Genomic DNA, 19,398 nt, shown 5'->3' with positions numbered 1-19,398 from the left:
CTCTCTCACCCTTCCTTTTTAATGGACAGGTTTGCAGCTGATACTCTGCACCAACTCGGCCAATACACTAGCTCAAAGTCTCTGACTTGGCTAGTGGCTGAACACCTACCCCACAATGCATTGGAGTAATGCCCAGATCTTGTTTGCTGCTAGCCATAAACAAAGTATATTTCTATTTACATAACACAAATATATATATATATATATATATATATATATATATACATACATACATACATACACACACAATACATATAAGAGAAAAAACAAACACTTTCGGAGGAACTCTCTCTGTAGAAGGACAGGAAAAAACTCTTATTCAAGTCCTCTAGGAGCCTTGGCTGGGGGGCGAGAGGATAACAAACATGGAACTTTTTCTTAAGTACATAACTTCTTTATGTTATGTTGTCCCTCTAGCCTTCTTTCTTACTGGATGGGACAGTGTCCCTAGCACCACTTTCCTGGATGGCTCATGGGAGTACACCTTTGAGCACTGTGGACCCAAAAGAAGCTCTGTCCTTGGAGGCCAATTCTACCTTGTAATGAGTAATAAAAGTAGGGGGCCTAGCCCATGGAGCCGCTGCGGAAATGGTGTCCATAGATAGTCCAGCATAGTAAGCAGATGATGTTGCTAGAGCACTAGTTGAATGGCCTTTGATTTTGAAAGGTAGACTTCTATTGTTTGAAGAATACATAAAAGTAATACAACTGCTAAGCCAATTTAAGTGCAACTTTTGAGACTGGTTTACCTCATAGTTGGTCTGTTTTCCTGAAGTCTTTGGTTCTATGTAAATAAAATCTCAGTTGCCTATGTACATCTAACTGACGTAGTTTGTATTCTGCCTTGTTGGAATGATTAGGAAAGAAAACTGGAAGTTCAATAGAACTTAGATTGGATTGAGAGCAGACTTTTGGCATGAAAGATGGATTGGTCCTTAAGGATACTCAATCCTTATGAAAGATTAGGTATGGTGGTTTAATTGATAGTGCTTGTAATTCTGAGACTTTACGTGCAGATGTAATGGCCAATAACAAGATGGTTTTCCAGGAGAGAAACTTTAGATCACAAGAAGTAGGCTCAAAGGGGTGTAAAGTTTGATAAGTAAGAATGAAATTTAGGTCCCAAGGTGATAGAGGTTCTTTAATGGGAGGCCTCAACAAACAAGTTCCTTTTAAAAAAGCTTTACACAGCCTGTGTGACATGAGATTAGAAGTGTATTCAGCAAAGTGATAATTAGAAATTGCAGCTAACTGGACTTCAATTGTAGCTGCAGCAGAGCCTTGCTGAAAAAGTTCCGCTAGAAATTCTAAAATTGAACTAATACAGGCATAGAAGGGATCTATGTCTCTTGCTCAGTAGGAGAATCTCTTCCATTTGCTGGAATACAATATTCTAGTGGAAGCCTTAGGAGAAGACAGCAAATTGTGTTTGACTGCTGGGGTAATATTTTGAAGCCTAAGTTTGGAACTGGAGCAGCCAAGCTGTCAAATTGAGAGTTTGAAGAGAAGGATGAAGTGCACCTGACATACGAGTCAGAAGGTCTGGGCCTAGGTCCAGAACCCATGGCTTCTCCTGAAGATGAGGCCAGAGGAAGGTGAACCAAACCTGATGGGGCCAATATGGAGCAATGAGAATTAGCCTGCTTCCCAAGACTTTGGCTTTCAGAATGACTTTGGGAATTACAGGAAAGGGAGGGAAGGCATACAGTAGTCCCGAGGGCCAATCGTGGAGAAGTGCGTCTCTTGGTGTCTCCCCCACTGGAGGGATTAGGGCAAAGTAGCTGCTGCATTTAGTATTCAGGGAGGTTGCAAATAGGTCACAACAAGGCTGGCCCCAAGTTCAGAAAATCTTGTCCGCTATGCTCCGTTAAAGAGACCACTTGTGAGGCATTAAAATCGCCCTGCTGAGCTTGTCAGCTATCACATTGGATTTCCCCGGGATATGTGTTGCTACCAGAAAGTGTTGGGAAGAGATTGCCCTTCCCATACTCTTAGTGCCTCTCGACAAAGGGGGTATGATTTGGTTCCTCCTTGCTTGCTTATGTACCAGACTACGGGCATGTTGTCTGACTGAACTGCAATCGTTCCTAGTGGAAGAGAGCCCTGAAGTGCTTGCAACACCAGAATCACTGCTCTCATCTCTAGAACATTGATGTGCAACTGAACCTCATGTTCTTGCTGTGTGCCTTGGACTGTTCATCCCAGATAATGCCCCCCACCCACCCTATCTGGGAAGCGTCTGTGGTCACCGTAGCAACAGGTTGTTGTGGAACAAAGGATCTTCCGATTTTTACATAATCGGACTGAAGCCACCATCGGAGAGCTCTCTTGCATGAATTCATTATCATTATCTGTTGGGACATAGGAAGTTCTTGAAGAGACCATTGAGCAAACAGAAGCCACTGAAGGATTCTCATGTGCATCCTAGCTAGGGGGACAAGAGTTCTGGTTGACACCATGGTTCCAAGAAGTGTTAGAACCACTTTTGCTTTTACTTTTCTCCTGGGAAGAATGTTGACTGTTTGCTGTCTGAAGACAGAGACTCTGTCAGGCGGAAGGTCAGCCATCATAGAAAAAGTGTCTAGGTCTGCGCCGATAAATATAATACGCTGACAAGGCAACAACGCAGATATCTTTGAAAATTCACTGTTATGCCTAACTGAACCCAAAGTTCCAGTGTAGTGCCCCTGGCCTGTAGAAGTAGATTCTTGTTGGTGGCAGGAGTTAGGAGCCAGTCATCCAGGTATGGAAACACCAGGCATCTCAGGTGAGCCGGTACTACTGCCATGCATTTGGTGACCACTCTGGAGGCTGTAGTGAGACCAAAGGGCAGAGCTTGAAACTGATAATGACTGGCTCCCAGCCAGAAGCGAAAAGACTCATTAATGCTCTGTCCATTTTTATGTGGTAGTACGCATTTCGGAGGTCTACTGAGCACATTCAATCATCTTTCCCTAAAAATGGAAGAATAGACTGCAGTGTCACCATTCGGAACTTGGACTTCTTTACAGATTCATTCAATTTGCAATCCAAAATGGGTCTCCAGTTCCCTGTTCTTTTTGGTACTAAAAAGAATCTTAAGTTCCGAATCCTATTTGGTCTGCGGGGACTTCCTGGATGACTCGATTACCAACTCCTGGATTGCTGTGGTTACTTGCTCCCTCTGACTGGGTGAAACATCCGGGATTTTTCTTGTCTGTGGAATGGGCTGACAAAATGGAATGGAATGTCCTCTGGATATTATACTTTGTACCCACTTTTCTCTTGTGATATTTCACCAGGCTTCTGAGTACAAAGTTAATCTTCCCCTGACTGCCTCCAGACAAGAGCAGTTGGGCCACCTTTCATGAGCGCTGATGGGGTTGGCTGCGAAAGGAATCGCGGTCACCCTGGTTTTGTGGACCCCCCCGCCACGTGGACAATGTCTACTATTATTGCCACCACCTCTGCCCCCGGGGAAGGGCTCACCTCATGCATCTTGAAAAACTCCCTGGGATCTTTTGAACCACATCGTTCCACTCTTCTGGCCCTTAAGATAACATCTTGAAGGTATAGAAAAACATACTCCAATGGCAGAGAGAGTTTTCCCTTCCTGCTCGCATCTGGCGAGTGTGTCCTTGACTTTTGGTCCAAAAAGGGAGGAACCATCAAAAGGGGCACTGGTAAAGGTAGACTTGAAGGGCTCCGCAAAGTTGCACAAGTGCATCCAGGAGTACCTCTCTCAGGGAAACTCCAGAATCCACTGCCTTGCTCGCTCCATCTGCAGCATATGATATCAGCCTCATGGAGGAGTTGACTATGGAATTTAAGGTGGATAGCTGGGTGGTCACTTTTTCTGAGACCCCTGCAGCTAATGAACCTTGTAGAGTATCTCCTAACTCCTTCAGGAGTTCTCCTTGAAGTCTTATAAGGTGTGTGAGGCAGTTCAGAGATCTGAGGGTGAAAGTTGCTGACGAGAAAACAAGCTTCCCGTATATGTCCATCGTTCGAAATTCCTTATTAGACGGACGGACAGATGAGGACGTTTCATCATCGCATCTACGGGTATGCCTTTTGAGAGAAATTCCTTATCCAAAGGAGCTGACAGGAACTTATATGACCTCCTAGAGACTGGCTCCGTAGTGTCTGGTGACTCCCATGCCTTTCAACTAACCAAATCCATAAGCTCATCGAAAGGTGGAGAAACCCAGGAGGCTGAAGGTTGAGATTCAACGGCCTTCAGGTACACTGACTCCTCATCAGAAGGGTTGATAGGTTTCCAGCTGCCTCTCTGTTTTAGAAGGTCTAGGATATCGGAGAAAGATATCTTCAGAGGGCGGCCGTGGGGACCCTTCTACTTCCTCAAGGTCAGTGTCTGAACTGATGAACTCATCAGGGGAGTCTTGCTTCCTCTTGCATGTCCTCTTTCGAGGTGGCTCCTCAGACAGGTAGTCTGGGGAGGTCTCAGAAGAGTGGGGCTCGTCCGATGGGGCTTCCCAAGGCCCTGAATCTCTGCTGCCCTGTGGATAGCATGGTGCTGAAGCAGACGCCGGTGCCTGAGGGGGAAGAATGCCAGTATCCCTAAGCAAAGCTGCAGGAGGGGACAGCACACTCCTCATCACTGCAAAGGCCGATCCTCCGGCTCTGAGGATACCCCCGGTTCCGAGAAAGCGTAGGAAATCCCTGGCACCAAGAAGATCGGCTCCGAGGCCGATGTAGGAGCCGAGCTCACCCACGCTGACACGCCGAGGGGCAGACTAAGAACTGAAGAGACTCGGATCCAAGAGTCCCCCCTGGAGCCAACCAGAGAACTATGGCTCCTAGACACTCCGGATGACACAAAGTGTTGGAGCAGGCAACAGTTCCAAAGAATCCTGAAGGGGTCTCAGGACTGAAGAGTCTACCACAGGAGGTATCTGACATTCCGGCTCGAAGATCCCAGCGTCAGCAACTTCAAAACCCTGGGCACCACCCTGTCCCACGGCGTCATCAGATAAGCTCCTAGCGGACCTGGATGAAAGAGTGGGGGATTGAGACCTTTGCAGAATAGGGGATCTCAGAGTCAGAGAAACCGGTTCTAATTCCACGGACCGTCTCCGAGTAGTAGTCTCTATCAGTTCCGAAGTGTTTGGAAGCGAAAAGCTACATTTGTCTTCACCGATTGTCTCCCTCTGTTCTGAAGGTGGTGGAGCCAAAGAGATAGATTTCTCAGTCAACTTAGCCAATTTCTTTGGAGGCTCTGAATGAGCCGAGGAAGGTCTCTTGGGCTTGTCACTAGATGTAGGAGAAGAATGTAAAGCCTCATCAAAAAAAGGCTTTATGAAACCTCATAAAATCAGTTTGTTTTTCCTCTCATGTAACACTAGAGAGCTGAAGGAGTGTCAAAAACTGCAGGATTCCTGCAAGTGAATAGCACCTAAGCAGTCACACACACTCAATGTGCCCATCATTAATGGACATTTTTTAGGAGCATTGTTGGCATTTCTTGAACCCAGAGACTTTAGGGTCTCTAGACTCTTTAGACATGCTGAAAACTGCAATAAACTTCTATCAAATAAACTAAGCTAAACATACACACACCAAAAAACTGTACAGGGAAGTAAAGCTCTACCCTCTAAGTTAAATGGGCACTAGGCCCTCTAACGTAAACGGACCTAGCCGAGCTGAAGGGAAACAGAAAACACAAACCCTCTAATACAAAACGGGTTACCTTTAACTCTCTTAACTTAAATGAGCTAAAGGTAAATACACAATTAGCACAAGACTGACAGGGATAGGATAGACCTAGGGAAAAAAAACGACAGCCAGTAAGCAACAAACAGGAGACAAATGAGTTATGCCAAAACCCTACGAAAGGGGTAAAGTGCCTAAACTACAATAACTCTAGTAACAGAAAATGTTAAAAAACAGCTATTAGTAATGTAATCAAAAAACACTTAGCCACGGCCAAGAAGAGAGCATCCAAACTTGTCAAGTGGCAAAAGAGATCTGGGGATTACTCCAATGCATTGTGGGATATGTGTTTAGCCATGAGCCAAATCAGAGATTTCAAGCTATTGTATTGGCCGAGTTGGAGCAGAGTATCGGCTCCGAACCCATCCAGTAAGAAAGAAGGCGAGAGGGACAACATAACATCTATTATGTTAAGTACATAACTTTTAAAATAATTTTAATTTCAGCAGATGGCCAATTTCTGCTGAGCGGCCTCCCTCTGATGGGTGGAGGCGATGGAGAGGATCTTCCATTTGGAGATGAATAGCCAAGGTTTTTGCCAGCCCTCTGGATATCCAGAGGGGAACCCAGCGGTTTGATGTGTGGGACTCAGCCGCTAGGCAGAACTGTTCTCTCCCCGGAAACCTCCCTGAGTGGAGCAGGCCCTAGCTCTGGTGGGACTGTCCTCCCCACTGCCTCAAGGAGCCCCTGTGCCCCTAGGCCATAGCGTTGCTCCTGTCCTCGGGCCATCTTCTTCTGGTTGTCGGGCCTTCTTGGGATCCCAAAGGACTTCGAGGAACCACCCTCTTCTTCTGGCCCTTTTGGTTTCCACAGGAGGGCCTCGGGTTGGGATTGCGAACTAAAGGCGAACTCAACAGCGTCTTCCGGTTTTGTTCCTAGAGTAGGGCCTGTTAATGGAACCGTCTTAAAAAGGGCTGAGAACGTCAAGAAGCGTTAGCGAATGGCGCCTCTTGTGGAGCGGCCCCTCCTGCAATGGCCGGAAGCAGGCCTGGCGTCTTGTGTTAACGCCGCCTTGAAAGCTCTAAGCGGCTCCCTCGGGTAGAGCCTGGGTGATTGTCCCGCATTATCCCTCCCTCAACCGGGAAGCAGTGGCCTCTGGTGGAATATTTGATGTTTGGTAATCTCCGACATGGACTCGAATAATGCTGGCTACAGTGCACAGAAGGTGGCTCCTCATCCCCTAATGACCCCTGCCAAATAGTTATCTCTCCCTCAATGAGAAGGAGGGACTCTCTAAAACAAGATTCCTTCAAAGCGGTCCATCATCCGAGTGCACCCATCCCTAGGGTCCTGGACTCTCTGGCATGGTTCCCTCTCGGGGGCTGCTGCGACAACATACCATCTACAGGGTCCCTCTTAGTGGTGTCCATGGACAACAGGGGGCTGGAAGTCTGTCCGGCCTCCAAAGGATTGGCTCCACAGTGTCGGTTAGATCCACCTGGGCTTAATAAGGTCCAAACTCCCACGAAGTCAAATGCGTCCCACCATAATGAAGCTTTCGAATTACCACACCTTAAATTCTATATGGATTAATTATCCATAAATTACTTCTTTCTTAATAATTACAATATCTATCCAAAATATTTCCAACCAAAATACTTAAACATTCATGAACAATTAACCTAGATTAATATAAATATAAATCCTAAAGCTATAAGAACATATTAAAAAACATTAAAATATTGTTATAAATAAGCAACGTTACATATGAAATAAAAACATAAAAAGATTGTTTTATGTAAACATATAAAAGTAACTTTATACTAACAGCACTATTATTAAACAATGAACATTATGCTTGTTCACAAAACTTCCAAATATATTCCCTTGTTTGTAGATGGTTATTGTAAAACTCCTACTCCATTCATTACTAGTTCCATAAGATAGTTATCAAAGTTTAACTCCTTGGTTCTAGACCATCCATTCATATAAATCATTTGATAGAACACCTCAACTTTTCCATTATATACTTATACATAATTCAATGATTCAACTTTTTCTTTTCATTTCAGAACCATGCTCTATTATTCTTAATTTTAATTTTTAACATGTTTTCCTTTGCAAAATACATTACAAAGTGTGCCCTGCTAATCCTAAAATAATTTACCACAAGTTCATACAACCAATAAAGAGGGGTGTGCCGGGTTACACAGATAAGGTCCAGCCTAATTAACTTCTGGGACACCCAATAAGGTGACATTTAGGGCCCGCTTCAAATGCCAGGGAGAACAGGGAGGCGTCCGGGGAAGACTTGGGGCGAACCACAAACCTCTTAAATCAGACATTTCCATTCTAGCTCCACCACCCTACATCTTCAATAGGTGTTCTTGGGGGTAGCCCCAGGTGATGCTTGCCGGGAGTTCAGTTAGGGCGTCGTTTCACGGTTTCCAGTTCCAGCTCCACTGTGCTTAGAGGTGCTTCCTCAGGGCTGTCCACGGTGTGTCAATTCCAAAACCCTACCCCCAGGCAGTGAAGCGCCGGTGTCCAGTGGCAAAGGGCCGGGCCTGATCAAGAGCAAGCAGAGCCTTCTCCGAAACATCAACAGGAGCCTGGGGAGGTCGGATACCCTCGGACGGAGCCGAAATTACTACATGGGGATCGGATGCATTCAACAGAGCCATCGAGGAAACCCCTGAGTCGGCTGGGAGCCTCGCTCAAAGAATCCGATCATGCCCACATGGATGGATCGAGGACAATGCAGTCCAGCTGGATGGCGCCGGGAGGTTCCAAAAGATCAGCGAAGCTTCCGGGCCAAGATGAGTCCTCAGTCCGGATCCGAAACCCATGAGGCAAACAAACCACCAGTGCAATTGCTGTCGGTAGCGAACCACCCATCCGATGTACCCAGCTGGAAACCCGGCTGGAGCCGCTCCCTAGCAGAAAAAGCCCGAGCTATGGACCCCCGAAAAATGAAGTCGAGCTCTCCCCGAGCACTCCATCGGTGGAGATCCCTGATCGACCGCTGTAGTCCAAAATCCAGATCGAAGGGGTCAGAGAGCTGTAGGTAGACCTCGTCGAGGATACCGAGGAGTAGACGCCAGGAGCCGCGCTTAGGTAGCCTCGAAGGAGGTTGCCCTCAGGAGCCTCGAAAACGGTGCAAAACATGGGGACGGGACGAGGAGGAGGAGCGGGGAGACAGGAGGGGAGGAAAGCGAGCTGCAGCGAGGGGGCGAGCCGCTGTGTCTCACCCGCCCGCTTCTCCGGGCTTCTCTCTCGAGTCCTTCTTCCACGGCTCAGAGGATCCTCGGTCCGGGGAGAGCTCGCAAGAGCAGTAACCATGGGCAGCAGCACTACCAGTAACGCAGAAGCAGTCACTACCAATGGAAGTGAGACCTGGCTTGAGCACAGTAGAGACCCGCCAAGACCAGCTTAGACCTCGGCTCCTTCAATGCCCTGGGGTTGAACTGGCACACCCAGAAAGGCCAGAAGTACCATGTCAGTGTGGCCATCTGCAGGGCGCGTCAGTGTGTATCAGCAGGGGGCTGATGAAGCCCAAGCGCGCCATTTGAAAGATTGCAGGGCCTCTTTTTTTTTTTTTTTTTTTTTTTTAAAAAAAAAACGCAACAAACACCAAGGAAAACGCACAAAAGAAAAACACCTCACACACAGGGTACACAAGAGGAGGGTACACAAAATAAAACCCAACTTATACAAAAATATATAGGGACAGGGGAGACCTAAAACACTTTTAAGCAGAAATAGTTGTTATAAAATAAAACAAAAACGCAGCTTATACTTAAAAACACTTACTTAGCTGGTCTGAGCTGAGCGAAGCAAACTAGATCTGGAGTCATGTAGATAGCAGGGCATTATGGGTGAGGGAGGGAGCTAGGAGAGCGGGGGCATAGGGCAGCTGGATACCATGCCCGGGTTGGATCAACGGAGGATCCATCCCTGGGATGCTGACCCTGACAAAATCTTCCCTACTTCAGATCATCTATTATGTTACGTACATAACTTTTAAACAAAGTATGAAGCGCAGTGCAATAACAAACTAGTAAACGAAAAGTGCACTGTTAAGAGGATGAACTGCACCGGACAACTAAAATTCCAATACCAGCTTTATTATACGTTAAACGTTAAACAAATAATACGTTTTTCGTCACTTAGATCAGACTTCATCAGACAAGAACTAACACAACAAACAACCATATATATATGCTGACCTTGGTTTGAAATAACCAATGGAAATCTGGCAGTGCTCATAAATATGAATGAATGCATTAAAATACAAATGTATGACATTAAACAAGTCGGAATAAAATGCTGTGATTCACAGATATAAAATATAATGTTATACCACTAGTACATAACTTTCTTATCCAGTGTTGTCTATTTTTAACTGATTCACCTGTGGGACAGATTCTCAAATATGTTATCTCATGTGGTATCAAGGAAGGACATTTCAAAGAATGAGGAGTTAAAAGATAAGCAAGATCTAGATTGTTCATCCAGCTTACAATGTGACACAAAAGTAAGAATTGTTGGCCAAGTAGCAACTGCGCAGATATTATCAATAGGAAGTATGCTAACAAAAGCAGTAGATATGGCCATAGCTCTTGTGGAATGACCTTTTGATTTAGACTGAAAGGTAAGCCCTTTTTACTGTACACAAAGGTAATACAAAAAGATAACTATTTAGACAAAGTAACCTTAGCGACTTACTTTGCCCAATTTTTGTTTAGAGAATGCCACAAAAAAACTGCCTTTTTCCCACTGTAGTGTGATCTCGGAGTTGGTATACATAGGTAGGAAGGGTGAGGGGGTGTGGACCCTCACCTGCGTAGGTTTGATATACTGCTGTGTGTGTGATGGTCACAATGTTGGTCATCTAATTTTATTCCCAGTTTAAATTATTCTCGGATGTGAACATTTGCTTAAGTGAACGTTTGCTGTTTTCAGTTCGACGAATGGAGGTTTGCAGAGTTGAACCTTCAATGATATGATTTAGACACACACTAACATATGCTTAGCTAAAGTGACAGCCACCTGAAAATATGTTTTCCGAAAAAGAACCTTCAAGTCCACTTCAGCCATTGGCTGAAATGGTGGTGGAGTCGATGCTTGTAACATGATAGTAATGACCAATGAGGAACTGGGTCTCTGATTGGGAACCGTGGAAAACAGAAATCCTCAATGAGCCAATAGAAAAGTTGTTCTGGACTATATGAAAACTAGAAATGGCTGCCAGCTGTACTTTGATAGTGAAGTAGCTGGATCCATCGTGAAAAAGATGCGATAAAAACTCTAAAATGGATGGAATAGTTGCTGAAAAGGAGTTGAGACAATGGAATAAAGTGCAAATAGAAAACATTGCTATGGTTTTGGCATGTTTTTAGAGGTGGATAACATCTGAAGCACTGAGAGGGAAAACAAGGCATCTCTGGCTACTGTTAGAATTGGAGGGAAGTACAGTTTTGTACCTACCATAAATGTAGATGTTCGAGTGCTCATACAGCTGCAGTCATAACAGATGGGTTATCCTGCCGTCAGGCGGGTCCTAGGTCGGCCGAATTCCAAAGTCTAGGTCCGGCATCGGTTGTAGTCGCTTCTTCCCTGACGTCAGTGCGGCACGGGTATAAAAGAACCAGCCGACGCCATCTTCTTCAGTTTTTCTTGCCCCAGATGTCAGGTGCCCCCAGAAGGAAGATGTCAGGTGCCCCAGAAGGAAGGCAATACATAAATTTGTGTGATAAAGCAATGCAATATAATCAAAATACAGTAGTGCAAGCAAATACATCAAGAATGAATACCCCAATCAGGTTGCATGAGGAGGTGTTAGCCAACAGGCCTGTCCCAAGAGGGGAAGGAGGGAGAAACCTGGACTGAAGCTGTATTAGCACTCAAACATCTACATTTATGGTAGGTACAAAACTGTACTATGTTCATCGTGCATACAGCTGCAGTCATAACAGATGGGTAGAATCCCAAAGCTAAGAAAGGGGTGGTAGGCACTAGGTGGAACTAGGAGGAGCCAGAATGCCCTGCAAGACTGCAGTGGCAAAGCCCGCTCTAGATTTGGAGTATAATGGAAGGTGGTAGTGCTTGGAGAAGGTATGCACAGAACTCCAAGTGGCTGCTTCCAAAATATCTTTGGTAGGAACTCCTCTGAGAAAAGCTGCAGAAGTAGCCGTGGCCCTTGTGGAGTGAGATCTGATGCCTGTAGGTACAGTTTTGCCATGAAAAGAATAGCAAATGCGTATGCAGTGGGCTATCCATTTTGAGATAGTCTGTTTGGAAATTGGCTTTCCTTGAGCTCCTATAGCATAGGACACAAAGAGCTGTTCTGATTTTCTGAAAGGCTTTGTTCTGTCCAAATAATAACGCAGTTGTCTGTGGAGGTCCAAGGAATGTAGTAATCTCTCCCCTATGATTTGAGGATTAGGATAAAAGGTAGGTAAGTGTATAGCCTGATTCAAAGCTACCCTGGATACCACTTTTGGCATAAAGGACGGGTTGGTTCGTAAGGAAACTCTGTCCTGATGAAAGGCTGCACAGCCATGAGAGCTTGTAGTTCCGATACCCTACGAGCTGAGGTAATAGCCAGAAGGAAAGCTGTTTTCCAGGACAAATATTGCAAATCTGATGAGGCAGCTGGCTCAAAAGGAGGCAAGGTCAGCTTTTCTAGAATGAAATTGAGATCCCAAGCAGGTATTGGTTGTTTCCTTGGGGTTTTAGATTCTTAGCCCCTCTGAGGAACTGTCTTAAGAAGGGGTGAGAGAATAAGGATGGATCAGTGTTGTATTCTGCAGAAATGGCTGAGGCATGGATTTTGATGGAGGAGAAAGAAAGTCCACTGCTTAGCAGCTCAGCTAGATACTGTAATATTTGAGGTAAATTCAATTTTCCAGGATCCTGGCCCTTTTTCTCATTCCAGGCACAAAACCATTTCCATTTTGCGGAGTAAGCTTTTCTAGTAGACGGCCTTCTGGCCTCCAAAATGACATCCTGCACCTCCTTGGAGAGTAGGGTCTGTTGTGATGCTAAGGAATCTTCCATGTGGCTAGATTGAGTGTTTTTAGCTGACTGAAGAGTTTTGAAGCTGTGCTGAGTCAGAAGAAGAGGCATTAGAGGTAGGGTCCATGGTGGGGAATGCGTCAGGCTCCTCAGGAGTGGGTACCAGTGTTGTCTTGGCCAGTCAGGAGCAATGAGAATCATCTTTGGTCTGTCTGCTCTGGTTTTTAATAGAACATCTGGCAGCAGAGGAAGAGGTGGGAAGGCATAAACTGTCATTGATGTCCAACTGAAAGAGAGCGTCCACTCTCCAGGCTTTTGGATGAAAAATCCTTGAGCAGAATTTTGTCAATTGGTGATTCTTGTGGGAGGCAAAGAGATCTATGTCTGGCCTTCCCCATGCTTGAATTATCTCTCTAAAAACTTAAAGATGCAACTTCCATTCGTGGGGATCTGTCATATTTCTGCTTAGGTTGTCCGCCAGCGTGTTTTCCTTGCCTGGCAAGTACTGTGCTTGTAGTTCGATTTGTAAGTCCAGGGCCATGTTCCAAAGTGACATGGCCAGTCTGCATAGGGGGTATGAATGGGTTCCTCCCTGTTTATGTACCACATTACTGTGGTGTTGTCCGTCCTTAGCAATAGTTGACCTGGTTGCAGAAGGTCTTTGAAAGCTATAATAGCATTTATTACTACTAGCATTTACTTTTGATTGATGTGTAGGTGCTTTTCTTTTTGGGACCATTTGCCCTGAATGCACCGATCTGTCATGTGCGCCCCCCAGGCGTAGTCCGAGGCGTCTGTTGTGATGACTTGATTTGCTTGAGGCTTGCTGAATGGGAGACCTGTGTTTGTTTGGCATGCTTGAGCCCACAGAAATTCCTTTTGAAGACATGGAATTAGTGGTATTATTGTTTCCATACTGTGGCTGTGTTGAGACCATAGGTTTTTCAGGTACCATTGAAGTTTCCTCATATGCAGCTTTGCACATAGGATTAGTAAGATGCAAGATGCCATGAATCCCAGAGCCTGCAGGATTTTCCTTGCAGTCAGCCTGGTGCAATTTGCTAGTGTTCTGAAGTATTGAGTTAGTTGCCCCTGCTTCTCTGGCGTGAGGTAGGCCATCTGGGTGTTTGTGTCCAAGTTGGCACCCAGGAAAATTATTTTCCGAGAGGGTATTAGCCTTGATTTCTTTTTGTTGACTGTGTATCCCAGAGAATTCAACAACATTATTACATAAGCCAGATGTTTCAGAAGAATGTGCTTGCTGTCCGCTTGGATCAGGCAGTCGTCCAAATAGGGGTATATTTGTATCCCTTGAAGTCTGCAGTAGGAAATTACTGATGCCAGGCATTTTGTGAATACTCTGGATGCAGTAGATAAGTCAAAGGGCAATGCAGAGAATTGATAATGGGTTGAACCTGTAAGAAATCTGAGGTATCTTCTGCAATTTTGTCTGATTGGGACATGCAGGTATGCCTCCTTGAGGTCCAATGTTACCAGCCAAGACTCCTTGCCCAGCATGGGAAGAAGCTGCTGTAGAGTGAGCATCTTGAATTTTGGTACGAGTAGAAATGTGTTTAGGATGGATAGGTCCAAAATAGGTCTCCAATCTTTTCCCTTCCTTGGTACCAGGAATAGTTTGGAATAAAAACCTTGACCATGTTCGTGCGTAGGTACCTCTTGAATAGCTTTCATGTCTATGAGATCTGAAATTTGTCTTTGTGCCTCTGCCCTTTGATTGTGTGGCAGGTTTGGCATGCCTCTCATTTTTGGAAGGGTGTGAACATGGAATCTGTAGCCTCTGTTTATAATGTCCAGGATCCATTTGTCTTTTGTGACAATATGCCAATTCTTTGAAAATAATGCCAGTTTTCCACCTAAGGGTGCTGCCATTTGAGTCTTGCGTGGCATGCAAAGGGGAAAGTCATTGGGCTTGCTTTCCGAATGGTTGCGAGTTATCCTCACCACCTCTTTGTGTAGGAGCTTGCCACTGTCTGCCTCTAAACGATCCTTGGGATTGCCCTCTGCCCCTCGGGCGCCTGTATCTACCTCTTGGGGTCTGTCCATGGCTGGAAAGGACTAATTTTTGGAAGGCCAATTTCTACTGAAACGTGGGGGTTGTACCTGTAGAAATTCTTTCACTGTTTGCATTGCTTTAGCCTTTTCCTCCATTTTCCTTAATACCTCCTCAGCATTAGCACCAAATAATACATCCTTTTGTAGAGGGGCATCTAGTAATTTAGCTTTGACATGATCTGGTAAGGTTTGTTCCTTGAGCCAGGCATGTCTACGTATGACTGATCCTGTAACAGCAGCTCTACATGAGGCCTCTAGAGCATCAAAACCACATTGTAAGGTATGTTTACCCACTTGTTCTGCACTATGCATCAAATCCTGCAACTCCTTCAAGTCTGGTTGTTCAGGTTGTGACATTTTACTTCTCAATTGTGATAGCAAAAACTGAACTGTTGGTACTTTAACATATGGAACTGACAGTTTAATGCCCTCATGGTTAAGGTGGCCGAGGTATATACCTTTTTTCCCCACCTTTCTAAGGATCTGGAATCTCTCTCGGAAGGTAATGGATTTTTAGCAGTGGAGGCCTTAATTCCCTTGGGGCCCTGTGAGATAGTTTCTGGGTCAGCAGCATGGCTTTTGTATAGAAATTGGTGCGAGTCAAAAACCCTGTAGTACCTGTCAGGCTTGACTGTAGCTGGAGGTATTGAATCCGGGTAAAGGCAGGCCTCCGAGTACACATCATCTAGTATGTCCAAGACAGGAGGTATAGCTAGAGGCCTGTGCTGAGGTAGCAAGAGATATTCCCTAAGCCTTTTCTTGGAATCTGAATAATCTTGTCCTTCCCACTGGAAGTGTTCCCTTAAGGTATGCAAAGTTTCCCCAAATGAGTAATCCTCTGGGGGGGATACAGAGGGAATGGACTCATCTGCATCAGAGTCTTCAAAAGGGAAGTAAGAATGTTCCTGTTCATCAGAGTGCTCTGATATAATGGAGCCCTGATCAGAAGAGGGGGATTCTTCCTCCACTCTGAGCCTTTTGTCCGGGGGGGTTGAGAACCCCTGATAAGAGTAATTAGATCCTCAGCCATCTTAAGCATCTGTTTTTTAGGCATGGGGCCTGGAGATGGGCCCTGTGTAGCTTGTCTCTTAGAATGCATGGCTGCTTTAGACTTAGTGAAAGCCTTGATGGAAAAAGAAGAGGAAGGTCTGAAGACACCTTGAGAGGAGGTAGACCTGTCCACATTTTGAGATTCACCGCCAAGAGTGGCTTCAGTATCTGTAGTCGGGGTGAGGGCCGAGGAGCCTGCGACCTCGGGCACAGGAGACACCACCAATGTAGTGTCGTCGGTAGTCAGGGGCTGCGTAGGCACCTCGCTGAGAACCGGACCACGTGTAGTCGGCTTTGGCGTGGTGTCGGTAGAGGCCGTGGACCTAGTGTGTCGGTCCTTATCTTTGCGTTTTTTTGGACAAAACTGGAGTCGGAGTATCCGACGACATAATATAGTTACATTTTTTGCCAAAATAATGCTGGGCGAACTCCGCCCGACGCTTAATGGTGCGTTTGTTGAATGTAGCACAAAAGCGACAGACCGAGACGTCGTGGTTTGGGCCTAAACAAGAAATACAGAGGGAATGGAATCCTTATGCGGTATTTGCTTCCCACATGAAATACAATTATTAACTTTGTCTGACATCGGTCTGAGGCAAGAAAAGTTTCTAACGGGTACTTAGCTTTCAAGAAGACTTTGGTTGCAAAATTTTCGTAATTTCAGGAGCTGGCCGACCAGCACTTGCGAACTGCTTCTGCTTCGGGCACCGCACGGCAAGAAAGACTGAAGAAAATGGCGTTGGCTGGTTCTTTTATACCCCTGGCGCACTGATGTCAGGGAAGAAGCGACAACAACCGACGCCGGACCTAGACTTTGGAATTCGGCCGACCGAGGACCCGCCTGATGGCAGGAGAACCCATCTGTTATGACTGCAGCTGTATGCACAACGAACATCTGTACTATGCTCATCGTGCATACAGCTGCAGTCATAACAGATGGGTAGAATCCCAAAGCTAAGTAGGGGTGGCAGGCACTAAATGGAACTAGGAGGAGCCAGGATGCCCTGCAAGACAGCTGTGGCAAATCCCGCTCTAGATTTTGAGTAAAGTGGAAGGTGATAGTGTTTGGAGAAAGTGTGCACTGAACTCCAAGTGGCTGCTTCCAAAATGTCCTTGGGTAGGGAGCCCCCTGAGGAAAGCTGCAGAGGTAGCTGTGGTCCTTGTGGAGTGGGACCTGATGCTTGAAGGCACAGCTTTTCCATGAAATGAGTAACAAAAGCATATGCAGTGGGCTATCCATTTTGAGATTATCTGTTTGGAGATAGCCTTTCCTTGAGCACCTGTAGCATAGGACACAAAGAGTTGCTCGGATTTCCTGAATGGCTTTGTCCTGTCCAGATAATAACATAGTTGCCTGTGAATGTCCAAGGAATGCAGTAGTCTTTCCCCTTTGTTTTGTGGGTTAGGGTAAAAGGTAGGTAAGTGGATAGTCTGATTCAAGGCTACACTGGATACTACCTTTGGCATAAAGATAGGGTTGGTTCGTAAGGAAACTCTGTCCTGATGGAAAATGATGAAAGGTTGCACAGCCATGAGGGCCTGTAGTTCCGAAACCCTGTGTGCTGAGGTGATAGCCAGAAGGAAGGCTGTTTTCCATGACAAATATTGTAGTTCTGTTGAAGCAGCTGGCTCAAATGGAGGAAGGGTCAGTTTTTCCAATATGAAGTTGAGGTTCCAAGCAGGGACTGGTGGTTTCCTTGGGGGTTTTATATTCTTAGCCCCTCTGAGGAACTGTCTTAAGAGAGGATGAGAGAATAAAGGAGGATCCGTGTTGTATTGTGCAGAAATGGCTGAAGCATGGATTTTGATGGAGGAGAAGGAAAGTCCACTGTTTAACATCTCAGCTAGGTACTGTAATATTTGAGGTATATTTATTGCCCAGGGATTCTGGCCCTTTTTCTGATTCCAAGCACAAAACTGCTTCCATTTGGCGGAGTAGGCTTTTCTAGTAGAAGGTCTTCTGGCCTCCAAGATGACATCCTGCACCTCCTTGGAGAGGAGGGTCTGTTGTGAAATCAAAGGATTCTCCATGCGGCTAGATTTAGGGTTTTAAACTGGCTGTGAAGAGTTTTGAAGTTGTGCTGGTACAACAGAAGAGGCACTAGAGGTAGGATCCATGGTGGGGAATGCGTCAGGCTCTTCAGGAGTGGATACCAGTGTTGTCTTGGTCAGTCTGGAGCAATGAGAATCATTTTCGGCCTCTCTGCTCTGGCCTTTAACAGAACTTTGGGCAGCAGAGGGAGAGGTGGAAAGGCATAGACCGTCAATGTTGTCCAATTGAAGAAAAGTGCATCCACTTTCCAGGCCTGTGGATGATAGGTCCTTGTGCAAAATTTTTCAGTTGGTAATTTCTGTGGGTAGCAAAGAGATCTATGTCTGGCTGTCCCCATGCCTGAGTTATCTTTGCGAAAACTTGAGGATTCAACTTCCATTCGTGTGGATCTGTCATATTTCTGCTTAGGCTGTCTGCCAGTGTGTTTTCCTTCCCTGGCAGGAATTGTGCCTGAAGTTGGATTTGCAATTCCAGAGCTGTGTTCCAAAGGGTCATGGCTAGTCTGCACAGGGGGTATGAATGAGTTCCCCCCCTGTTTGTTTATGTACCACATCACTGTGGTGTTGTCTGTCCTTATCAATAGCTGGCCTGGATGCAGTAGGGCTTTGAAGGCCATAGTAGCATTTTGCACTGCTAACATTTCCTTTTGGTTGATGTGTAGGTGCTTCTCTTTTTGGGACCATTTTCCCTGAATGCACCGATCTTTCATGTGTGTCCCCAGGCGTAGTCCAAGGCGTCTGTTGTGATGATCTGATTTGCTTGAGGTATGCAGAAAGGGAGACCTTTGTTTCTTTGGCATGCTTGAGCCCACCACAGAAATTCCTTTTGAAGACATGGCATGAGTGGTATAATTGTTTCCAAACTGTGGCTGTGTTGAGACCATAAGTTTTTTTAGGTACCATTGAAGCTTCCTCATATGCAGCTTTGAACATGGGATCAGCAGGATGCAAGATGCCATGAATCCCAGAGCCTGCAGGACTTTCCTTGCAGTCAGCCTGGTGAAGGTTGCCATTTTGCTGAAGTATTGAGATAGTTGCCCTTGTTTGTCTGGCGTGAGGTAGGCCATCTGGGTGTTTGTATTCAAGCTGGCACCCAGGAAAATTATTGTTTGAGAGGGTATTTGTTTTGATTTCGTTTTGTTGACTGTGTATCCCAGAAAGTTCAACAGTCTTATTACAAACACCAGGTGTTTCAGAAGTATGTCCTTGCTGTCCGCTTGGATCAGGCAGTCGTCCAGATATGGGTATATTTGTATTCCTTGAAGTCTGCAGAAGGCAATTACTGATGCCAGGCATTTCGTAAACACTCTGGGTGCAGTAGATAAGCCAAAGGGCAATGCAGAGAATTGATAATGGGTTGAACCTGCAAGAAATCTGAGGTATCTTCTGCAATCTTGTCTGATAGGGACATGCAGGTATGCCTCCTTGAGGTCCAATGTTACCAGCCAAGTCTCCTTGCCCAGCACGGGAAGAAGCTGCTGTAATGTGAGCATCTTGAATTTTGGTACCTGTAAATATGTGTTTAGGATGGATAGATCTAAAACAGGTCTCCAA

This window comes from Protopterus annectens, chromosome 2.part0 (assembly GCF_019279795.1).
Source record: "Protopterus annectens isolate FY-2018-M chromosome 2.part0, PAN1.0, whole genome shotgun sequence".
Taxonomy (NCBI): Eukaryota; Metazoa; Chordata; order Ceratodontiformes; family Protopteridae; genus Protopterus; species Protopterus annectens.
The sequence above is the reverse complement of the archived record's forward strand: the minus strand, read 5'-3'. Positions refer to the sequence as shown.